Source organism: Manis javanica, chromosome 2 (genome assembly GCF_040802235.1).
Source record: "Manis javanica isolate MJ-LG chromosome 2, MJ_LKY, whole genome shotgun sequence".
Classification (NCBI taxonomy): Eukaryota; Metazoa; Chordata; class Mammalia; order Pholidota; family Manidae; genus Manis; species Manis javanica.
The window spans coordinates 70,904,803-70,915,505 of NC_133157.1; the positions used below are offsets into that span (position 1 = coordinate 70,904,803).

General features: G+C 36.1%; 1 long non-coding RNA gene across 1 annotated transcript; it reads left to right on the forward strand.

Annotated features, from left to right (window-relative positions):
• The first annotated feature begins 6,395 nt into the window (after positions 1 to 6,395).
• Positions 6,396 to 10,426, forward strand: LOC108399118 (uncharacterized). Its single transcript, XR_001853577.3, has 3 exons — positions 6,396 to 6,440; positions 7,080 to 7,151; positions 10,228 to 10,426. It is a non-coding gene; the product is annotated as an uncharacterized lncRNA (long non-coding RNA).
• The last annotated feature ends 277 nt before the right edge of the window (positions 10,427 to 10,703 follow it).

A 10,703-nucleotide genomic window follows, 5' to 3' on the forward strand; every position in this document is an offset into this window, starting at 1 on the left:
ACAGTCTCTTCAACAGATGGTTCTGGCAAAACTGGACAGCTACATGTCAGAGAATGAAACTGGTTCACTGTCTAACCACATACACAAAAGTAAATTCGAAATGGATCAAAGACTTGAATGTAAGTCACGAAACCATAAAACTCTTAGAAAAAAACATAGGCAAAAATGTCTTAGACATAAACATGAGTGACCTCTTCTTGCACATATCTCCCTGAGCAAGGGAAACAAATGCAAAAATGAACAAATGGGATTATATCAAGCTGAAAAGCTTCTGTACAGCAAAGGACACCATCAATAGAACAAAAAGGTATCCTACAGTATGGGAGAATATATTTGTAAATGACAGATCCGATAAAGGGTTGACATCCAAAGTATATAAAGAGCTCACACACCTCAACAAACAAAAGCCAATAATCCAATTAAAAAATGGGCAGAGGAGCTGAATAGACAGTTCTCTAAAGAAGAATTCAGATGACCAACAGACACATGAAAAGATGCTCCACATCGCTTGTCATCAGAGAAATGCAAATTAAAAGCACAATGAGATATCACCTCACACCAGTAAGGATGGCTACCATCCAAAAAACAAGCAACAACAAATGTTGTTGTGGAGAAAGAAGAACCCTCCTACACTGCTGGTGGGAATGTAAATTAGTTCAACCATTGTGGAAAGCAGTATGGAGGTTCCTCAAAATGCTCAAAATAGAAATACCATTTGACCCAGGAATTCCACTTCTAGGAATTTACCCCAAGAATGCAGCACCCCAGTTTGAAAAAGACAGATGCACCCCTATGTTTATTGCTGCACTATTTACAATAGCCAAAATATGGAAGCAACCTACATGTCCATGAGTAGATGAATGGATAAAGAAGATGTGGTACATATACACAATGGAATATTACACAGCCATAAGAAAAAAAAAGATCCTACCATTCGCAACAACATGGATGGAGCTAGAGGGCAATATGCTCACTGAAATAAACCAGGCGGAGAAAGACAAGTACCAAATCATTTCACTCATATGTGGAGTATAAGAACAAAAGAAAACTGAAGGAACAAAACATCAGCAGAAGCACAGAACCCAAGAATGGACTAATAGTTACCAAAGGGAAAGGGACTGGGGAGGACAGATGGGAAGGGAGGGATAAGGGCAGGAAAAAAAGAAAGGGGGCATTACGATTACCATGTATAGTGTAGGCGGGGCATGGGGAGGGCTGTGCAACACAGAGAAGACAAGTAGTGTTTTTACAGCATCTTACTATGTTGATGGACAGTGACTGTGAACGGGGATGTGGGGGGGACTTGGTGAAGGGGGGAGCCTAGTAAACATAATGTCCTTCATGTAACTGTAGATTAATGATACCAAAATAAAAATTTTTTAAAAAATCAAAAAGTATACCCTGTAACAAAAAACAAAAACAAAAAAAATTTGAGCTTAGAAGCCCAGCTCATGTTACATTATTAGAAATTATGAGTTCCAGAGTATATTTTCAACTTTAAGATGGAAAAAAAAATCCACTGTTCCTCAAAATGGAGACAACTAAATCAAGAAATCCTGAGGGTGTCATTATTCTCAAGATGAAACCAGGAGCAAAATACCTAGGTACAAGTGAAGATTTGATTTATGCCTATGACATTTCATTATCTAAAGTGGTAAACCATTACCCAACCATAACAAAGCAGCAAACAGTTGATCGGAACTCTACATTTGTGCAAAGGAATAAGCTGTTTACTTTTTGTCGTCTGCACCTCATCAGAATTTGCCAAACTTAGAGCATACCTCATAGTACTTGTTTGGGGTCCTACATATTTGAGGGGTTCTGTCAACTTGACAAAGATGGACTGGACATATTTTTATGCAAAGCTTTAATCTAACTTAAGGGACATGAAGAATAAGAAAATAAAATTTTATTTTGCCTTCACCTGTTTCTTTTTCAGTGTTATTCTTACTTAACGTATATTTGAGTTTTTGACCTATAGTATATTCCTTCTCTCTAAAGAGAGATGTTCTTTTAACATTTCTTGCAAGGCAGGCCTACTGGCAATAAATTTCCTCAATTTTTGTGTGTCTGATAAAGTTTTTATTTATCATTCACTTTTGAAGGATAATTTTGTAGGATACAAAATTCTATGCTGGTAGTGTTTATTTTCCCAACATTTGCAATATTTCACTCTACTCTCTTGTCTGAATGATTTCAGAGAATAAGTCAGACTTAATTCTTATCTTTGTTCTTCTACAGGTAAGATGTTTTTTTCCTTTGACTTCCTTCAGGATTTTTCTTTACTTTGATTTTCTGTTGTTTGAAAATGATATGCCTAAATGTGGTTTGTTTGTTTCTTGTTTCCTTTTTGTTTGCTTAGCATTTTTTTTCTTAGTGTTCTCAGAGCTTCCAGATTATCATTTCAAAGATGTCTTCTATTCCTTTCTTTCTTCTCCCTCTCATATTCTCATTATGTGTATAGTACACCTTTTGTAGTTGTCCCCAGTCCTTAGAAGATAATAATTTTTTTTCAGTCTTTATTCTTTTCACTTTCAGTTTTTGGGGAGCTATTGATACATCCACTAGGTCAGAGATTCTTTTCTCATTCATGTCCAGTCTACTACTAAGCCCATTAAGGCATTCTTCATTTCTGTCATAGTATTTTGTATTTGACATTTCTTTTTGGTTCTTTCTTAGTGTCTCCATTTATCTGCTTACACTGACCATCTGTTTTGGCATGCTGTCTACTTTATCCATTAGAACCCTTAGTAGATTAATCATTGTTATTTAAAATTCTCTGTCTGATCATGGTAACATCCCTGTCATATCCAGTTCCAATGCTTGCTCTGTCTCTTCAAATTGTGTTTTGTTTTTTCCTTTTGGAATGTCTTGCATGTTTTTACTAATAGACAGACACGATGTATTGGGTAAAAGGAACTGCTATAAGTAGGCCTTAAGTAATGTGGTAGTGAGGAGCGAGGGAAAGAGAAAGGTTCTACAGTCCTATGATTGGGTCTTGGTAATTAGAGAGCCTCTGGACAGTATTTCTCAGTACACCCACCTCCTGCCAAGGTGGGACAGGATGGCCAGAGTGGACAGATGCTGGGTATTTCGGTTCCCCCAGGTCAGTCAGGTGATCATAATGCCCTAGCAAATTAAGTTCTCCTTAACTAGTTTCCCCTGAAGGCAAGCCTTGTTAGGAACAGATTGTGCTGATGTATTTCAAAATGTTTCTTTTTCTATTCTCTTTGTGAGAAACATGAGGGGATTTTTCTTTGAAATGTATTGTGGGAAAATGGTCAAGCTCCTAGTGGTAAATCTCACAATTTGTGAGGGCTCCCCTGGAGTTTTTAACTCTCAGCCTTGTCTCCAGCAATTCATCAATTACAGTTCATATTTTCCTATCTTGGCAGTGGTTCCCATGGCAATTTCTGCTGCTGAGCTTCTGCTTGGTAAGCTGCAGCTCCCTGCATTTGCCTATCTTGCTAATCTTTGGGACAGTGATTTGCCCAATGTTCTCTCCTCCTTTACAGATCCAAGAAACTTGTTGATTTTTTAAATCTCTTCACTTTTTACTTATTGCTAGGACATCGAGGTGAATTCTAAGTGGTGACTTTCTGGGGAACCAGAAACCAGAAGTATTTTTCTACATAGTATGAACCATGTAAAATATGAATGTTGTCTTGGTGCTTTACCCTAATTCTCCTTACAAGCTTGATGTATGTGTGTTTTAATACTATTACTTTTGACTGCTAAGAATTTGCTTCTGTCTCCTTCAAAAGGGAATTGTCTTTGGCCAAATGAGATACCGCCCACTGTCAAGTACTTTAAACCCCACAGCTAATAGTTCACTGGAGCACAAAAGGCTGGCCTTTTTGTCTCAAACTGGAACTAATTCTGTAGTTCCATTTGTGTTCCAGAACTCCTTGTCAGTTCAGCCAAAGGGGGACTTTAGCAGAGTTTACACCCTTGCTTAGTATTATTATCCTGCTCTGTTCATCTCCTTTCACTTCCCTTCTCCTATGATTTTTATCTCAATAACTAATTGCATTAGAATTCCTGTCTCAGACTCTGAGTGATCTCTAAAATCTATTCTCCAATATAGCAATGAGAAAACTTCAATAGTCAAGTAATAAAATTCAAGGACTTTTAGGGAAGATCAAGCTTTTGTTTCTTCCAAAAACAGCACCCTATAATAGTTGCCTGAAGACAACCTAGGTTTTACTCAAGGGCCAAGAGTATTACTCTACCTTATTAATGAGTAGTGGCCCTCTTTGCCATTTCTGTGAATAGAAAACTATTCCTAAAGTTGTCCCTTATTTCTACCATCTACCAGGAAAATTGCCATCATTTAATGGACTCAGTCCATCATCTCTATGTCCAGGTGGCACACCTTCTTATTTTCTCTATGGAAACAATAATGGAGGAGAAAGCAACATATTAAGTATGAAAAATGCTAGTAAAATATTGCTATTTGTCAACTTAACACAGAAATATATTTCCCAGAATTCCATTTTTCTAGTTAGTATTGGCTGCAGAAGACACATTTCTTTGGTACCTAGAAGCATAGAAGTGAAAGAGAAGTCACATTTCTTAATCTTTGAAGGTTGGTGAAAGAAGCCAGGCACTGTGGCAGCTCATGCATGTTGTCATTGATTTGTTAGCTCATCTATTTGGTGGGGCAGCTTCTAGAACCACAAATTCTTCAGTTCTCACCTGATCTTCTTTATCTTCTCCATGTCCTGAATCAGGTGTGTTCAGCTCTGGTGAAGTATACCAGCTGCTCCTGAAAGTAACTCATGTAACAGAGAATTTCACTTACAAAGGCCATGTTAGCTACAGCCACTGTGGAATTCCCAAACTTCCCACAGAAGTGATCCACATTGAGTGTCCGATGGAGTACATTCCCCAGGGGGTCAGCCAGGAACCTGGTGGTAAGTTGATTACATCACACTCTCATAGGTCTCCATCATAGGAAGGGCAGCACTTCATTATCACTGGAATAGACACCTAATCTGAATTAATACTTGCCTTCCTTGCTCACATTGATTTTTGCAAAACCACCTTCCTTAGGTTTATAGAATGACTTTGTCATTGTCATGTTATTCCATACGTGGTTGCTTTTGATCAATAAATTATTATCTGACCAAGGAAGTCTATAAAAAAAATGATGTGCAGCAATACTCCCAGGATTAACACATGTTACCATGTTCTCCATCACTCCAAAGCAGCTGAGCTGAGAGAACTGTGGAATGAGCTTCTGAAGATTCAGTTAGAGCACCTTCTGAGACTCAATAGCTTACAAGTCTGGGATAGCATTCTCAGATTCTGTACACTTTATATAGCCTCTAAATTGGTGGCCAATATGTCGTCACACCAGGCAAGAAACCAATATACGGCGGGGGTGCTTGTTGAGAGCAAAGGGAATATGGGATGGGATGGGTAGTGCAGAAAAGATAGTCAGAAATAATGACCATGACCACATGACCAGTTACAGAAAAAAGAACCACAATGGGTCATCTTATCTTCCTGATTTTTAAAAACCCCCTCAAGTAGATGACTTTGTTAGAATTCATATGCAACATGGTTCTCATGCCTTGAACCCATTCTTATTTACTTTGCTATGTGGATAAATTTAATCAATGGGTGATTACAATGTCAAGCTGACCTTCCACATGTAGTTTCACTTCCTTAATAAATCAACACATTCCTCTGATATCTGATATATAGCCATTGAGCTTGTAGATACTTATTTGTTTATTTATTTTCTGACTGACTAGGAGAGAAAATTAGATGCATCTTTATTTTTCTTGTATAGAACAGCAGTACATCTTCACAATCCTACTTCAGAGTATATCAGCTCTCCAGTTGTGTCACACTCTTATTTGCAGGGTAATCAATTGTTTACAGTCCACAGGATATCATACTGGTCCACTACATTGATGATATCCTCTTCTATGGACTTGGAGAGGAGAAGGTAGCAACTACTTTAGAAACCTTGGTAAGACAAGTAAGTGCCAGAGAATAGAAAAAAATTAAGTCCCACAAAACTTCAAGAGCTTGCCACTTGCTGACATCTCTATGCACCCACTGGTCTGGGAACTCACACCTATTTTCTATTTCTTTCATAACAAATTACCAGAAATTTAGTGGCTTAAATAAACACAAGTTTATTATTTTAACAGGCCTGCAGGTCAGAAATCTGATATGGCTCTCATCAGACTGAAGCCAATGTGTTATCAGGCTGCTTTCCTTTCTGGAAGCTCTTAGGGAAAAATCTCTGATATGGGGCATTTTAAGAGACATGAAGGAAGTCAGGAGTTGAAACATGTTGATAACTTGGTAAGATCATGTAGGCAACCGGAAAAACAAGTGCCAAGGCCATCAAGCAAGAGCAGGTTTATCAGGTTTGAGGAACACTGGAGAGGCCGTGTGCGGCTGGAGCACAGGGAAAACTGGTAGGAATTGAGTTGGGAGTAGATGGGGGGAAATGTGTGCTGGTAGAGAGCGTGAGGGCTGATTTATATGGGATCTTATTGTGAATGAGATGGGAGGGAAGGGGCATTAGAGGTATTTTGACAAAAGACTTACATGAACAAATATCATGTTCTTATAAGAAAAACAATGTATTTGCAAAATGTATAAAATGAACTATGGGTACCTGATTAACCATCCAAGAAATGGCACATTTTTTTGTATAAACAGCTCTGTGTTAGACCTCAGGAGATTAGATTTCTTGCCTGAATAGTTTAACCATTTAATTGTGGGATACTGGATTATTCTACATAATGAATAGAGTATCTGTGTACAATCAAAAATAAGATTTATTATAATCTTAATAGATAAAATAGATTTTTCAGTTTCTCCCTCACCCCACCCTAGCATGGTATTGAGACTTTAGGCCTCTCTTTTTATCCTGTTTATTTTAAAATCAATTCAAATGTATGTGTAGTTGTAATTTAGTGATTCTTTTCCAATACTCCTGCACAGGAAATAGCAGGTAATAACTTTTTTTGAATGAAGGCAATGAATTCTACAGAACTGTTTTTATTTCCTTGGCTCAAATTAACTTCCCAATGAACTAACTTTATCCATAGTAAGTCTCCAGTGAGAGGAAAGCCCAAATATTCTGAGCTGTTTGGAAGCTGATGAGCTACTGTGCATATAAAGTAAGTTTTTTAAAGAATGTAACAACAGTGTATTTATTTTTTATTTCTGAACTGAGATTTTTGAGGAGAGTTAGAAAAATCTCCTGTCTCCTTTATTTTGTAAACTTCTGGCATTTCATCCACAGTTGTTATTTGACTTTGAAAGGTTGATGAAGTTTTCAATCTCAAATTATAACAAATCTGTGTTTTAAAGTTGAAAAATGTACCATTACATACAGCAAAGTACAGCCATAATATAATGCAATAAGGCTGTTACTTTAACAAACTAACCAGATACTATGCATTCATAGAAGTGGTGACCTTTTTTAGCTCTTCACCTTCAGAAACTGTCTTTGATCGCAGTGTTGCTATAATTCAACACTCTAAAATAATTTCATTGTTCACTGATATAATCCTTTTAATTATAGGAACCACCCTGCTTTTAACATACAGTTAAAAATACATGTTGAAGAGGTATAGTGTGACAAGTTCTTTCCCAAGTTCAAAGAACATAAGGAAAATAATATAGATTTAAGCATTTGCTTTGTACCAATAACTTTTCCAGGTGCTAATCTATCCAACCAAAATGCAAAATCCTTGAAGGGCTCAGTAATATCTGTTATTTCTTAGTATGTCTGGCAGGACCTGGTCTCAGGGCTTGGATATAGTAACTACATGTCCTCATCAGTTCAAAACTAGCAACACTGAGATAACAAAAGAGCTGTGATTCATTTATAAATAGTGAGCAGATACTTTCAGAGAGCACATACCTGCTATTTTATAAGGAGAGAATTCTAACTTATGATAATGTGTGCCCAGTTCCTGTCAGAACTTTGTGGATAAAGCTATTAGTATTGGCGCTTTGAATAAACACCTACTGTTACCAAAAAGTCTTTTAAGTTGGCATGTTCTTGGAAGTCCAATAAAAAGAAATATGGGGGAAAAAGGATATTTTTATAGCACTATTAATTATTTAATATTATTATCCCAAAGGATAGTCCTGGACAGTGATATTGATGCTCAAACTATAAAGGGTGGATTATGACTTTAGTTACATTTTAGTACCTTAGTTTCAGTGTTTCTCTTTCTTTACTTTTTTTTTGGTAGACTTGAACACTGACTTTCCAATAATGCTGCTTACTAATTTACCAGTAAAATAAAATTATCTCCCATGAGATTGCAGGTATTTTTGTAACCTGTGATCCATGAAAAAAGTAAAGGCCAAATATACATAAAAATAACATCATAGAGTCATTTATATCTTTTAACTATTGGTTGTTAGTAGTTTTTACTGATCACAAATAAAGCTACTATTAACATTCATTATGTTGAGGTTTTTTGGTGGGTGAATAGCAACTTTCATTACTTTGGAGCAAATATCCAAGAATAAGAATGCTGATTTATATAATAAATGTATACTTGGATATTTAGTTTCATAATAAACTTTTTTCCCGGAGTGGCTTTATAGTCAAAATGTCTTCTGTACTTCAGGGATACCCTGTTTTTAGTCCTTTGGCCAGGGAAAACTGGCCCTTTCTTTTCTTTTTTTGGACTATGCTCATTAACGTTAGTGAATTGTGGGTTGCTTTAGGACGCAGGCGAGGGTGTATATACCATCTCTCGGACACGCCCTACTGGGGAATCCCTAGCCAGTTCATCTTCTCTTCTCCATCTCTTAGGGTCTTCTGATATTTGCTTTATGTGTTGTGTTCATATGGAGTTTTAATTATAATTAGTGGGAGATGTCTGGTTGAATATGCTCTCCATCTTAACTCAAACTAAAATCATCAGCCAAAATATTCAATTCCCATGCATCTGAGAAAGCTCATGTATTTCAGAAAGTCAGTTCGGTCATGCTGAAGCAAATTGTTTTAGATACCCTGTACCCCCATTTCTGAGAAGGAAACATGTTTCTACATGAACATATGTGTCACAACATCTTACATTACAGGAAGATTCTACATTAGTAGCTCAGAATGAATGTATCAAGGTCAGGACAGGATTCACTTAAAGAATAAAAACAAACTTCCACATGACTGTCTTTTTCAGCTCTGTGCAAATTCACAATTTAAAATTCCATCTAACTGAACTGAGAAAGTGCCAGCCTCCCTACCCACATGCCCAAAAGCCATTCTGCTCACACTTTCTTGTTTAGAGCACTACACTTTTATCCCCTGCTTTGGAGGAACTCACAGGACATCTGTCAAATAACCCTACAGAAGCTTTACACCAGGGTGTTGAAAATATTCTTTAAAAAAAAAGTCTGTTCAAAAGCCACAACATTTTTAAATTACCATGAGTAACTCACAATGTCTTGCCATTAATATCTATTAGTAAAGCTTAATTTGTCAACTTTGCACATTGCTCCTAATGACAATGTACTATTTAGAAACTAGTAAGTCATGCATAATGGATATACAGTACACTGATCTCTTTTAAAATTATAATTTATCCACTATATGTTTTTAATAAGGTAATTATTTGATGTATATATAGTATATGTTATGTGAATATATAATACATACATATCACAATTTATTATACTTATTACTTGAAAAATGAAAATTTGCTTAAGTTTCCTAAAAAAAAAATTCATATTATTTAAAGAAGGAATCTACCTAAATAAAATTCTGTGTTTTATCTGGATGAAATACAAAGTAAAGTAACCTCATACATTTAAATGTCTGTTGATGTTTGTGTTTATCTTACCTAAGTCATACATCATCACTCAAATGTTAAAGCAATATGAAGGATGAGGGATGATTTGGCTTTTCAAGAGCTGAGAACACATACTTCATGGGAACAAGAGAGAATAGCATTGGTTGAGGATATACTAGTTGGTGGTTGTATGATATTCTCTTTCAAGTGCTCATTCTGATAAGACATTATAGTTTATAAGAATAAAAGAAGATATTAAATATACCATGAAACCTTGTTCTAAAGATGTCAAAGTACTAACATGCAGCTGGTATGTTTGCTTGTTTGAAGCCACAATGAACTCAACTCGTATTTGAAAGGTTATGCTCTATAGAACATGTTTTCATTTTATTTTATGAATAAAGTGACAAGTAGATACTATGTTAAATTTCTTCTCCAGTTTGTTCTATGCCATGGATAGAGCTCTCTGACACAGCAAAGCAAGAGTGAAGATTTGGTCCAGCACAGAAGGGACCTATCCATGACAACCCAACTGATTTCAATAGACATTTGGCAAGAAAATCTCTGCATGTGACTTTGCAAGTTTTCTCTCTCTCTCTCGAAGGACAGCCATTAATAAAAGCAGATCTAGAAGCTCATCTATTAAATCATAATTGTGTGTGTGTGCATATATTTACACACATATAGTAGGTAACTTTCTACTCATTAAAATAACAATAATTTATAGCAAATGATTCACTTTTAATTAACAAAACACACAATGAACAACTACCTGTATGGTAAAAGAAAATGAGTTAAAATCAATATTAGCTAGAGTCTAACCATTTTTACCTTGAATCAGTGATAGAGTAAATCTTCCTGTGGATACATATGTATCAAACAATAATGACATAGTACTGATAAAGCTGCTCACTA